This window comes from Symphodus melops (assembly GCF_947650265.1).
Source record: "Symphodus melops genome assembly, chromosome: 8".
Lineage (NCBI taxonomy): Eukaryota > Metazoa > Chordata > Actinopteri > Labriformes > Labridae > Symphodus > Symphodus melops.
Window position 1 is genome coordinate 14,954,035 of NC_136698.1, and position 12,846 is coordinate 14,966,880.

A 12,846-nucleotide genomic window follows, 5' to 3' on the forward strand; every position below is an offset into this window, starting at 1 on the left:
TGAGCACATTCGTCTAACAATTAGGACTTAAAGGTTTAACATGGTGCAATATAGGATCTTAAATCCCATTGAAATTACATTTGGGATTTGAGATACATTCTTTCTCTTTTTCCCTCCTCTTCACCCCAGCAGTCGTGAGGTTGCTGTTGCGCCTGTCGTTCTGTGAGGTCAGGACTGTTTTCTTCCAATTCTTTGGCTCTGAGGGCAGTCCTGGGAGCCGTAATGGCTTGCTCACACTCTCTGCTTTGCATTATTTCCAAACTGCAAATACCAAGGGGCCGTGTCACAGAGAGAGCCTTCCTAAAGCACTTAACAATGTAACCTACATACACTCGAGCATGGACAGAAACACACATACTGAAAGCAGGGACATAAAGAACACGTACACAAACCTCACATATTTCATTGACAGGATGGGAGGGGGGGCTCTTAGCTCGGGGGGGGGGGGGGGGGGGGGGGGTCACACAGGGGACACTTTATTTGCTCTCAGACTACACCACCCACAGAGCTCAGCCAATACAGTGATTCTAAGGTAAAGAGGGCAGAGGAAAAAGAGAGAAATAAGAGACAAATGCAGAGAAAATGAAAAGAGCCAAAGAAACTGATTTTGCCTCATAGTTCATCTTCATCTGGGTGCCCTGTCCCAAACCCCAGTTCATGAAATAAGTCCTGCTGAAAATCAATGGCAGTCCAAGCCGTGTAAAGGTCAGCCATTCAGCGGCGCTGGCCTTGGTGGACCAGTCAAGCCCAGGCTTGTACTGTGAAGCTCAGCTAAGTAGAATTAATGGGGGGATCGATTATTCTGCACACAACTTAAATTGAACTAAGCAGAGAATCATTTTAAGGCAGGAACTGTAGCATGACGTAGAATGAGATGCATTTGCCACACATCCAGCCCCAGAACCCATTAAGCAAGTACAAAGTAAAGGGTGGGGAATGAAAAAAGAGATTTTTAAATACAGTGTCTCCCACGCTCTCTTTTCATTTCAACTCCATCTCTCACCTTCTGGCCCATTCTTTTTGAGTTCACCCTGCGTACAGTCACCTCCTCGTAATTTCCTGAACCCTCCCAGGACCCAACTCATGTGTTTCATACATAGAAGTACTTTTCCTCTTTTCTCTTTCCTCCCACTTTCACTCACTTTCACCTTACGTCCTTTTTTTTTTTTTTTTTTTCATGTCACCTCCGGCACCTCATTCTTCTTGTATTTTTCTCTTGTTTAAAACAAAATCAATATGGAACCAGGGGAGACAAATCAACGTATGGTGGCACTGCAGTGTGAGGCCCAGCAGGCTCCCACATTACTGGTCACATGTTCCTCGCTCTAGCTCATTCGATGGTATGGGAGAGGGGGGGGGGGTTGGGGGGTGGGGGGGGAATGGAAGGAAGGGTGGATGGGTGGAAGTAGAGATGTAAGGTTTGACTTATGGAAGGATGAAATGATAAGAGACGAAAGGGCTGGAGAGGGATGAAAGGGAACTGGTGAGGGATGAAAAAGCACTCCAATGGGAGGGCATATGGAAGGAGAAATAAATGGAGAGAGGGATGAGAGAAAAGAGAGAGGAGTGGGCGGCAGCAGTGGGGGTGGAGGTGATGGTGGTGGGGGGTTGCATATCATGGAAAAATTCTGCTCCAGTGACTGAAGTGCAGAACGGGAGCCCTCATCTATAATGTATATCATGGATCCGTGAGAGATTTTCATACATATAAAATGGAGCAGCACCAGGAAGTGTCTCGCTGCCACAGCACAGCGGAGAATCGCCCGTGGGGGCAATTTCAATATTCTGTTCTGTTTGTACTTCCATACTGTTAATTCACATATACCCCTGTGTTTCTCAGCCTTGCTTCATACTGTGTAAGTCAAAAAGGATTAAAAGACTGCGTGACGATACGTAAACACTTTTTATTCAAGATTATTCAAATATCTCCTCAACGAAAGAAGACGTTTTATGCGCAATTAACCTCTTTTTGCATATAAAGAGAAAGTGGTCTTCGTTCACAACTGTAAAAATAACAGCAATACCAATTTAGAAAAGTGAAAGACTCGTGAGTTTTTTTTGTAACACAGCAGACAATAGATGCAGTACAAGTGCTTACATATCCATCATAAACTGCTCTCTTCTCCCTCAGGACTTCTTTCTAAACAACTTGGACAGCCTACACAGACGTCATGTGGGAATAGGGAAAAAATGAAATAAATAAACATGACAAGTGGCCACTTAGCCACAGCCTCCCTCATTGAAATCTGATGAGGGCCCTGTCTCGGCTAACTTCAACAAACGCTAAGTGACATGCTTAAGTGGGTTCAGGTTGCGCATCCGGGGTAATTCAGTAAAAATACAAATGAGTCTGGCTGGGAAAACAGATCACTATGCACTCATTCAAAATAGAAGAAGAGAGATAGCCAGAGAGAGAGAGAGAGAAAGACTTGCTTTTCTTTTCTCTGTCCTTCAGAGGATTCTCTTTGCCTCACATCGACCCTCTGGTATACACACACAGACACACACACAGCCCTTGCCCAGCCATAAACAGCAGTATATAGACCCGGTGATTTCCCTCATTGGGAATCGATAACAAATAACCTCACTTTTCACTGGCCATTATGGTTGGTGTCGGCCATACCCAGTCGTCTTTATCTGCACAACGGTGTCACGCCTGACCTTGAGCTCTGTGCTCGACACTCTCTCTGCTCCCCAGGTACATTTCAAGCAGAGAGCTCGGCCCTGGTTTTTTGGAAGGTTCAAATTGAGCCCGATGGGAACAAAGCGCAGGGAGCAGCCATCTCCCATGACAGATCAATGGTAGGTCTCACCACAGGGCAGGGGGCCAGTGCCTTGCACAACCTGCTAATAGAATCCCAATGTCATTGCTGACATTACATGGCCCGGGCTGCTGGAGGTTAGCCGGAGGTAGGACAGTAGGACGGCTGTGGTTTAAAATGCCTTCAAGGTCTCCATGTTTCAAATCCTCTGGCATATGTGAGATACATCCAAAAACAGCCAAAACAAAATCATTTGATATGTGACCATGTTGTGAGTGGGTTACAAGCAGCTTATGAACCACCAGTTAAAAGTATTTTTTCATTATATAAAATGTGTGCAAGGCATAGCAGCTTTCCATAGCTTCCTTAGCCTCCCTTTAAACTCTTTGGTCTCTTGCAGTCTGTGCATTCTTAATAAAACTAAATTTAGACTGCTGCCTTTTCTCCTTGTGCATTTAAATGTAAAATATATGTTCTTCCTCTCCCTCTCAGTTCAAAGATACAGTGGCAATTTTAGGACTTCATTAACATCGTAGACATCCCGCTGAAGTGCAGAGCAGTGCAACTCGTGATTCATAGCACAAATCATGTCATATGTTCCACTTTTAGACAGGCTGCAGAGGCTGTTAAGGCACTTTAAACACCTATAACACACAGACACATACACACACGGATATATGAGTGAGCTATGCGTGCAAGAGAAATCTTGGTCACCAGAGGAAACGTGTCTCTGAGAGTCTTAAAAGCTCCTGATGAAGATGAAGAGAGGATTTAGACCTTTGCATATTTTACTCCCACTTTTACTCTCTCTGTGTTCTTCTGTGTGTCACACATCCCTGCATATATAGAATAGGACTTGAGAGCCTTCTCTGCTGCTCTTCTTTTACTGGATTTTCTCTTCCACACCCACACCAAAGTTCTGCAGCTTTAGATACAAGTTTCAAAAACTTTGCACAGGGGCTGAAGCTTAATTTCACATTAACCAAGATGTGAAGACCTATAGAAAAACTGATATTTCTAACATTTAAATAGCTAACTCTGGGGAAAGTGAGATGACATACTGCGCAAACTATAAATGTTACAGCGAATGAGCCTTCCATCTTTGACTACCCCATTCATTTTATCAGTGGGAGTCATGCCACTTGCCAGTTATATGTGAGATCCACTCAAAATAACTATTATAAAGTACATCACAATCAATGACGTTTAAGCATTCTATCTTCAGCAGAATCAGCGTACTGCCACTTGTTCTAAAATGTAAAAAATACACAGGACTGGTAAACAATATTATCTTGAATTACATTTTTTAGACCAAAAGAGCGCAGTAAGGATCATGACTTTAGGAGGCTGACCGAACTTTCAATGTGATCCTTGTGCTGCTCAAAACTTCAATTATTGACAAATAAGATTTCAGAATTACTTGGAACAGACTTGATGTGATCCAATAAGGAATGAGGATAAGTCAGAATTAGTTTTGTCCGGTCCTAAGGACCTTCAACAGGGATCTCTATTGTCAGAGTTCTCACCAAAACCTTTCAAGAAAAATCTTCATTTTAGATTTCTGTTAATACAACTAGTGGGAAGAACTGCAAATTGTCAGCTTAAAAAAACATACAAAGAGGCACCAATGGCCTGGACATTGTTCTACAGAGGAAGCATATATAAAACCAAAAAGTGGTCCAGAGGCAAACCATTTCACAAGAGAAAACATAATAGTATTGTTTACAATACCTTACCTTAAGAGGTAAGGTGAATATCGTCCTTACACTGTATGAGATTGACTCTCCAAGTGCCTCAGTTCATCATCATGTCAAATGCTGCAGTGAGGTCCAGCAGGATATGCCATCACCGACAGACATTAAAAGATTTTTTGAGCCTTTTGCATGACAGATAGACCACCAGATCCAAACCTTTAAAACATATTAATCGTCATGTGTATCATGCACGTCATGCTCTTGGTCATTGTCAACATCCATATTTTTGTATTACAAACTAGCACTGAACTCGACATGACAGCAGGTTCAGCCTGACACAACATTATCTATCCTTGTAAGCTAATCCAGATGTTTATGGAAGACTGGTTCCTGTCATTCAAACTAAAACCAATCGGAGCACACACAAACACACAAGCATAAACATCCACAAACAAACACTGTGATGCTTGCTTACAGACCAGGCAAGCAAAGAGGAGTTGTGTGAGTTTCCGCCTGCATTAAGTCTGTTGATGATCATAGGGTCAGCCTGCCTGTGATCCCTGTCCTACCATTAAACAAATAAAAACAACACTGATTACCAGGATGTTCACTGGACGCATCAATCTTAAGTAATTAGAGACCGGTGTTTTGACTTTTTCCTCGTTTTCTTTTCCTCCTTTCTTTACCTCTTTCCCTTTTACCAAAGTCAGGCAACAGCGGCAGACTCCTTTTAATGAACTAATAAGGGTGTGTGCTTGGCTAACCAAGAACGAGACAGCAAAGAGACAAATAAGTAGGAAGCCAGGCAGGCTGCTCTACCAGCTAAATAAAGCAGCCACGAGCACAAGCTCTGCTGCATTTCCCCACACGGGTTCATCACTCTCGTTTTGAGAATGGAATAAAATAAAACTGACTTTTGTGGAGAAGCAGAGGCAAGGGATGTGTGTGTGTATGTGTGTGTGCGCATGTGTGTGTGAGAGAGAGTGTGATGCTGCCTGGAAAAGGACACAGCTGTCACATTAAGATCATGTAGGCCTGTAGCATTAATCTGTCTTGTAAAACCTTGAGACCTTAAGTACTGCGGTACTTAGGGCTATAGTGTGTGTGTGTGTGTGTGTGTGTGTGTGTGTGTGTGTGTGTGTGTGTGTGTGTGTGTGTGTGTGTGTGTGTGTGTGTGTGTGTGTGTGAGAGAGAGAACATGTGAGTGGTTGCATGTGTAAGGAAAAAGTGAGATGAAGATGCTAGAAGGACATATGGCCAATCCAGATGCTCACGCTAACCAGTGACGTGACACTGCAGTATGGGCAGAAGAACGCGAAGGTTGAGGAAAGAAATCTTGGAAAGACGGATAAGATGGAATGTAAAATGAAAGATGTATCACGAATCAAAGAATAATTCAGCGAATAAAAATAAAAAGAGTGTGAGTGATAACATGATGTTACAACCAGCACAAATTATGCCTGATGATGAGCTGACATGCTCTGCTGCTGAGCTATACAATTGCTGCACTGTGATGTATGCATTTGCGGGCTATTCTAACCTGACTGGGTTGTTCCGGTGCTATGCTGTGCAATGCTGTGCCGAGCTGTGATAAGCTGGATATGTTGTTTCTTTACTGTGCTGTCCTGGGTGGTGACAGCCTCAGCCACTGACAGGTCCTTTAAATTCACCACTGCCAATTAGAGTCACTCCAGACCTGGTGGTGGGTGTGTGGGGGAAGAAGGAGGGGAAGTGAGAAAACTGCTGGGACGATGGTTGCAGGCCTGACAGGCCTGATGTGGAGATGGAAATGTGGTAATTTGGAGTAATTCGGCAACTCGCTGGCGCTTGCCTTGCCTGCCTGTCTGTCTGTTCGCTGAAATAAATGGGGTCAGCAGCGTGTGATCGGCAACTTTCATTTATATGTAAATGACCCCATCGTTGGTGCAGCAGCTGCTGCTAAGTCTGTACACACACTGAAATGCCAGGCCTGAGAGAGAAAGTCAGGCTGACTTGTGTCTCTACTTCTGCCTTCTTTAAGTTGTGTTCTCCCTCTTCATTTGCTTCTCATTAAACTACCCCCCCCCCCCCAAAAAAAAACATCTACGTACTGTACAAAGAAACCTCACACGTCTTTGTCGAAGTTTATGATGTAACTTTTTGTCACAGAAAGAGCATTTTAAATATGTTGAGAGACTGTTTATCCAAAAAGATTGTATTTTTTGTCAAATGAAGTCAAACACCAGCTGTGGTCAAGGACAAGTGAATTCTATGATGTGCTGAGCTGAACGGGTCATGAAAAAATGTATATTCACTGTGAATTCTGATTAAATGATAAATGGTAGAATAAATGATAAATCACTTTTAATGCCATATAACTGTGAATGTACCATTAAAAACTGTTATCTCAACAATCTAATGTGTTCTGTGAAGCATTTTCATTTGCAAATCGTTGCGTCAGCTGTCCGAGTTGCCTTACTTGTTTCAATCTTTTTACACTTCTTTCTTAAGATTGTTTCGTACGTCCATATATCAAAGAAAGACGTGAAGATAAGGCTCAGGTTTGATTAATATTTAATTATCAGCCAACATTGTTGGAGGCAACTGCAGCAACTATTAATCCACCCGTTGATTGGTCCCTCAAAGACAGTGAAGCTCTAATTAAATAACAAGAGATCTATTATTATTCACATTAAATCAGCCTTTATTCATATACCCCCATCATAATCAATATTATTATGATTAAATTGTATTGATTCCGATTTCAAAGCCATGACTCTTAAGAGACATGCAGCAGTGGGGTAGAAAAGTGCAGCATGAAGCGACAGTGAAGAGAGGAGCGGATCAGATAGTGTGTCGTAGGGCCTGGAGGAGTGTTTGCTTCATTACCTTGCTAGCCATTGTGCTGATGCAGAACCGGGGTCCTGTAAATTCCTGTCTGCTTGTGACACCATAGATAATTACACTTCCATAAATAATGGAGTGTGCCTTGCCCACTTCCTATAGAACTCTTCTAATGACATTAATATGCAGGGAGAAGCTGAAATCCTAAATCTTTAAATCGTTTTTTTCTTTTTCTTCTGTACGTTAAATTAATAATCCACACAAAAAAGGAGCATTGTTGCTGGAAATCTGCCCTATATCACAAAGAGTATCATAGTATGTGATCATATTACCAAGGCAACATACTTTTGGTACTGTGCCTCATAAAAAAAAGTTAACCAACTAAATGTGGTTGGCAAAAAGTGAAAGCTGAAGGGCAAATCCTGGGCCAAAAGACAGAATCTAGCGTTAGCAGTAAGACCCTGTGAAGTTAGCATGTTTCTCTCATGTATTTCTTGAAATAAGGGAACCACTCTGTTCTTATTTAGTTATTGATGTGGCCGGATTCAACTTCATAAGAGTGCACAGGCAAACAGTGGTAGGAAGAGACCGAGACAGAGGTGAATCAAAGCTATAGCAGGTGTCATTTGGAGATGGGCTATTGGCTATGAAGTTTCTCCAGAAGACACCATTCTCCTCATTTCCAGTTTGGTGATGGATTTTTTTCTTATTCCAGAGCTACATCAGTTTAAGAGCTTCCTTTTTCAGTGCAATTCATGTAATGGAAGAAAAGAAAATCTGCTGTAAAAAAAAACATGAATGGGAATCTGTAGTTTTGGTGTTATCCCCTAAGAACGAAAGCACAAAGGATTCTTCCAAGCTCGCTTCTCTGCAGTAATACTAAAAAAATATCTGTTTGTTTTTTCCTCCAAAACAGAGACACAGTTTTCTACCAACACTAATAATAACTAATTCACTATCTTTAGAGTGGTGAATCATTGTTCTTGTGGCAATGACATATGTGGCCAGTGAAGCACTTCTTTTTTGTTTTATTTGACAACCTCTCACTAACGCATAAATATAAAATGTTTGTATCTTATCTCTAATTGACAGTCCTGGACATGTTAAAGTGAGCTTTTATGTATATTGCTGCATCGCTGTTACATTTCCCACTGCCTGTGAGTAATGTTTATTTGTCATAACTTATTCATGACAGAGATTCCTTTGATGGTGCATTGATTTCATTATGAAAATCTTTAAACTATCTTTCATCCGGAGAGCGTCTTTTATTTATGTCTAGTCTTGAGAGCTGAAATGTGTGGGAAGATCTAATGTGGTTCTTTGGACTGAGCTGTTTTGGATTAAAATTGAGTAAATAATTAATGTTCAAATAGATCCATCTGCTATACATGTGGAGTCTAGATGAGATGCAGACAAGAAGCTTGCATCTCTGTTGAGAGAATGAAATACCTTTTAACAAACTTGTTTCTTCTGCTCACTTCTCCTTTTAAGTGAAAGATCTGAACATAACCCAAAGTCTGAACCAAGATCCGTTCAAAGCGTGATGATAATCCCACAGATGAGGTTTCAAAGACTTTCAAAAACTTTATCTGTCATGCCAGATCTAGGTTCTATTGCTTTGTGTGTGTGCGTGTGTGTGTTAGTGTGCGTACGAAAGTGTGCGTGGGAAGTCATCAATAAGGCTATAAGACCGTTTTCTCACAGAAGTGACTATACATACAAATTTACATTTAGCAGTTACTGCAATACCATACAGACTAAAGAACAGACAAGTCAATATGTCAACTTGGCCTGTCAGCAAATAATGTGTTAATCGTGATGCAATTAAGGTCAGATACTAACAATGCTTTTCATATCCCTTTCAGGTCCCTGTAATTAAGCTGCTGCAGTAATTTAAAAAAAAAAAGAAAGACATTGTCACAGGCGTTGAAAAACGAAGGAGTAGCCAATTGCAGGGAAAAAGAAAATTATTCACTTTAACTAAAAATGCCACTTACTTAAATATGAATCCAAAACAAAGTCCATGAGGAAAAAACACAGGGAGCCATGAGGAATCACAAGGGACAGGTAAACACCTGACATGGACCCACTTTCAACAGCAACACACAACGATGAACTGACACAGAGGGGGAAGACACACAGAGACTAAACAGACACGGGTAATCAACACAGGTGAGACGAGTTACACAGGTGCAGACAATCAGGGCAATCAAGACAGGAGGGAAACACAGAGAGGCAGGAGTGACATACAAGAAACAGTGAGGAGGCTGCAAACTAAATCAGGAAACACTGCAGATACACAGAAGTCAAGAATCTATCAAGAACACAGTAAACCAAAGAGAAAGACTAGGATATGAAGTAACAAAATGACATACAAAACATTAAAGTAGAAAACATACAAGGGAAACACCAAGATCAGAAATGACTAAATAAGACAGGTAACACCAAACTAGGTCACGTCAAGATAAGACACAACCAAAACTATTGAAACAAAAAATAAACATCTTAACTTTGAAAATATACAACTAAACAAGACAGACGCCTGTGATTTAAATGGTTCATTCCCTTTAAAAACTCCCGGACTAGATGAACAGAGACTAAAGTCCTTATCAATCATGGTTTCAGGTTGGACTCTCCCTCCTGTTGCTTGGTGCATGTCATCCTCCTCTCTCTCTCTCTCTCTCTCTCTCTCTCTCTCTCTCTGTCTCTCTGTCTCTCTCTCTCTCTCTCTCCTCCTCTCTCTCTCTGTCTCTCTGACTCTCTCTCTGTCTCTCTCTATCTCTCTCTCCCTACATGTCCTGTCTCTCAACAGCTTTCCTGTCAAGGGCGAAAAGCCCAAACAGAATTCTTAAAAAAGAAAAAGAAAATCACAGACTGCTCAGTCACCAAGTCAAAATAATAGCACCTTGTGTCAAACTGAACTAAAACATCACCTAAGTACTGAGGTTGAGCTAACCATGCAGGTTAGGAGTTTCAATAACTTCTAAACAAATCTAAACAGGTTGTTTGCTTCCAAAGTGTGCAGTGTGAGTTTTTGTTTTCATTTATGAAAGAACTGTATCTTATGGTGCAATTTACCAATAGACGTACATGTAAATGTGTTTCCCTTCATAGAATTAGCTGAGTCTGGACCAAACTTTTAGATTCTATACATGGCTGTATCCTCTTATCCTCAGCATAAAGCCCCATATAGTGTAACATTGACACAATAAACCACGTCTACCTTTCAACTGAAAGCCATGACCTCCCCAGTATCCCATGGCTGCCTGAGGTAGAACTGAAGGAGAAAACAGTTGTGCTGGTTGTCTAAATACTAAACCACAATGTCTGGCTGTGGAGGGGAAATAAAGAGAGGGCCTAATTAAAATTTCAGAGGTACCAGCTGGGTGTCTGATCACCCCTCCCAGTGTCTTTGTGTCTGGATTGAGACACACTCACCTTGATTTCTTCATTTATTAACCTTGACAGAAACAAATCTGCATCCCCACTCACAGTGCCACAAAGCGTGGATAATGGGGCGAGTATGCAAACATACAGTACATGCGCACACACACACACACACACACACACACACACACACACACACACACACACACACACACACACACACACACAGACACACACACCCATATCAATGCACATACATTTGCACATACAATCATGATCTTGCAAGCACACATACTGTACTCACAGCACCTCAAAAACACACACACACACACACACCCTGTAGGCTTCGACAAGGCCGTTCTTTAATGAACAGCTTAATGGGCAAAGAAAGATACAACAAAGCCGTCTGGGAGGACTGTTTGTAGTGAAGTGATCAAATACGCCTGGCAATGATATCCTTAGCATGAGTAGTTATAATGATAAGCATGGATGAATATGAAATAAGGTTCATTTTCATCAAACTGAAGCCGCATTTCTTTGCCACCGGTGCTGCATTCACTGACAGGCAGATTTACTTTCTATGCATTTTTTTTCCAAAAAAAAGGCAGCAGAACTGTGTGTGTGTCTTATGTTCATCATGCATGTATCAGTATGGATCTCTGTGCGTGTTGGGTGTTCCCCATTGAGTTGCTAAACCAAGGACCACGTCTTCATTTGGCCTGCCGGATTGCGACCTTGTAGCCCCAGTCTCTGTGCGCCTCACGGCTGCCTAATGAAGACTACAGGGCCGGGCAAACTGAGTCTAATAAATTGCTCTGCTGTGACTGAAAAGTAGGGGTTCTACCACACACACACACACACACACACACACACACACACACACACACACACACACACACACACACACACATACACACAAATATAGGAAAACCATACACACATTACCTGCACACATAGCCACAAAAGCCAGAGACGCACACTCGTTGAATATCACACAGTGCATTAATTCTCATCAGCTCTGGAGCAAACGTGAATGTGATGGTGTGACTACTGACTGTTTCAGGGTTGCTGCTTTTTTTTTTTTTTTTTTTTTTTTTTTTCAAAACGGTACAACTGATACCTGACTTTTCAAGAGACCCTATTAAGAAATGACACCCGAGGCACATTCACCGACACGAACATTACAAATAGAACAAAAAAAAAAGGACATCAGTTGTAGATGAAGAAGAGAGAGAGAGAAAAGCAGGGGATCAGGCATGTGTGAGATTTTCATCTAAGTTTGTGTCTGCGTGGGTGTTTTCAGAAAGTAGTTGTCACACACAGCGACGTCTGACCTTGGACAGACTTTATCTCGGAGAAGTTTTCTTCCATCTTCACTTTAAGGAGGTTGACATTAAACAGTCTGCACCGGTCAAATAGGGTATCAAACACCAAATAAAGGTTGCCAGATGGATAAAAAAATGGAACTTTATCACTTTTAGTTGAGCGAATGACCGTGTGTATTATTGATTCGGAGCAACTATTCCAATAATATTTTGAATCTCCACCTTCCCTAATCACTCCATCTTATCACATCTTTTTACACAACTGATGTTTCTTTCTTTCTTTTCTGATACTACTCACTTTTGTTTGTCTCTTGTTGAATCATCAATGCTACCTGTTCTCTCCCTGCTCCATGGAAATGAAGGGTAAGCAAGGAACAGGTTGAGGGACGGAGGGACACAGAAGAGGAGTGATGGTTTAGGATGTGTGCCATGCGCTCCAATAGACAGACCTTGTTGCTATTGGCCACTGTAACGGATCCCTGTCTCTGGAGTTTTAAATGATTCAAACATTTGCCCTTCGCTGTTCCTGCGGTGGGCAAAGATGTTCCGTGTCTCTTCTCCTGCTCCCACTCTACTACGCCTCCCTCCTCCTCACTGTCACTCTTACATACATGTGCATACATATAATGCAACTCTGAGGAATACCTTTTCTGATGCAAGCAGGGTACTGGCTGGGCAATTCCAACTTTCACTATGAAGTCTTAACACACATATTGCCTTAATGATTTCTTTTTTTTTATCTTAATTTAAAAGAGTCTGTAATGCTGGGCCTGCATGTCTTACAAGTGCAATTAGTACAATTTGTACCTTGTCATGGAACAAAATGAACCCAAAGGACTTGTTTTACGTAGATGT

General features: G+C 41.7%; 1 protein-coding gene across 7 annotated transcripts in view; it reads right to left on the reverse strand.

Moving 5' to 3' along the window:
- celf5a (cugbp, Elav-like family member 5a) overlaps positions 1–12,846 on the reverse strand; it is a 176,047-nt gene that overhangs the window by 90,408 nt on the left and 72,793 nt on the right. For 2 of the 7 annotated variants that reach the window (XM_079349920.1, XM_079349919.1), the window contains exon 1: positions 9,277–9,761. The exons of the other annotated variants lie outside the window; for them this stretch is intronic. The gene's annotated coding sequence lies outside the window, so the exon portion shown is untranslated. Of the gene's footprint in view, positions 1–9,276; positions 9,762–12,846 lie in introns of those variants that run through there. 7 annotated transcript variants of the gene reach the window in all.